Genomic DNA, 2,096 nt, shown 5'->3' on the forward strand with positions numbered 1-2,096 from the left:
CAATCATACAAGTTTATTGTTCTCTTACTTTGTGCCACTTCTCTGTGATATTCATATAGTACCTAGCATTTGATGCTTTATTTGATAATCTTTTAAATACTTCCTCATCTACCACAATTAGACTATAAACTACTAGAGGACAAAAACACGTTTGTTCTTTAGCTGTGCCTTCTGAAGTGCTCCATACCCAATATGTAATTGTTAAATAAGGCATGATGTTGTTGTTAGGTGCCATCGATTCATCTCCTACTCATAGTGATCTCTCCATACCCAATACATAATTGTTAAATAAGGCATGATGTTGTTGTTGTTAGGTGCCATCGAGTCATCTCCTACTCATAGTGATCTCATGTACAGCAGAAGGAAACTCTGACCAGTGCTGTGCCAGCCCCATGATCTTTGCTATACCTGAGCCCATCGTTGCAGCCACTGTGTCAATCCATCTCTTTGAGGGCATTCCTCTTTTTTTGTCCCTCCACTTTACCAAACATGATACCTTTTCCAGTGAATGGTCTCTTCTGACAACATGAGCAAAGTAGGTGAGACGAAGACTGGCCATTCTCTCTTCCAACGAGCATTGCGTCTGCACCTCTTCCTGGACAGATTCGTTAGTTCTTTCAGCAGTGCATGGTACTTTCAGAATTCTTCGTCAACACCACAAGTCAAAAGTATCGACTCTACTTCAGTCTTCCTTTTATCATTGTCCAGCTCTCACATGGATATGAAGAGATTGAAAATACTGTGGCCTGCTTCAAGCGTACCTTAGTCTTCAAGGAAGTGTCTTTGTTCTTCAGCCTTTGAAAGAGGTCCTTTGCAGCAGATTTGCCCAATGCTATACAGCATCTTATATCTTGATTGCTGTTTCCATTTGTGTTGATTGTAGAACCAACTAATACGAAGTCTTTGACAGCTTCAATATTTTCTCCATTTATCATGATGCTGCTTATGGTCCAGCTGTGAGAATTTTTGTTTTCTTTATATTGAGGTGTAATCCATGCTGCAGACTGTTGTCTTCAATCTTCATCAGTAAGTGTTTCAAGTCATCCTTACTTTCAGCGAGCAAAGTTGTGTCATTTGCATAACACAGGTTGTTAATGAGTCTTCCTCCAATGATTGTCCTTTTTAATCAATTGCTGTTCCACTAGGATGCCATTGGGATATTGGATTAGAAATATATACCAAATTAGAGCTACTGTTGCTACAGAAGAGAGTCACTAGGTCAAAGCCTTACAGGGAAGAGGTTCTTTGGAGACAGAAAAACCCATTATCAGAAAAATAGGATAGGATCCTAAGTTTATTCCTATTATGCATATTCCTATATGACAATTTCATACTGTTAAATTTTTTGGATTCATTATCAATTTGAATTGATGCATTTTAATATGCTTTACTTTGTTTTGAAGCTATTTATTTTAGTTCATATTAATTTCTTAAGACCAAGGCTTTATTAGAATATACAAAATATAAAGTATTTTTTTCTTTTTTTGCCTAATATTTTTAAGTGTCTATAAAATTTAGGCAGAAAATAAAGAAATGTGAGTAGTTCAAAAACATACCCTTTAGATACATATTAACTAGTAGGATAAAGATGACTTCTAGAGTTAAAACTTTATTATAGATGATGTGCATAAAATATGTAGCTTCAGACTATTAATGCTTAAGAAATTCATGGAATAGCAGGTAATTCCTTACTGAAAGCTTCCTATTAAAGTTAGCTTTTGGGAGGAAGGATGAATTTTCAAGACCAGTGCACACTTCTTCAGTACTATTAACAGTAACTGGTGAAAGTAAATTACTTCTTGGGAAGAAGTTTAAATTATTCCTATTTGGGGATTTTCATTTTTTAAAAAATAAACAGACTTTGATGTATGATACAATTATTTGTTTAAGGGCTTTAGTCACTGATAAGTAACTATATTGACTCTTTTGTTTTTGTGAGTTTTGTAAAACATGCCACAAAGGCAGTCTGTTGTAAAAATTGTAAAAATTTCATATTTTATTTTCAGCATTTATGTAAGCTTCACTATGCTCATTTCTTATATCATTGTTGTTATGGGCTGTCAAGTCAGACCCCTGCTTGTGTTTCCGATGCAGTA

The sequence above is a fragment of the Orycteropus afer genome, unplaced genomic scaffold (assembly GCF_000298275.1).
Source record: "Orycteropus afer afer isolate SDZICR_OR568_19922 unplaced genomic scaffold, OryAfe1.0 scaffold00715, whole genome shotgun sequence".
Classification (NCBI taxonomy): domain Eukaryota; kingdom Metazoa; phylum Chordata; class Mammalia; order Tubulidentata; family Orycteropodidae; genus Orycteropus; species Orycteropus afer.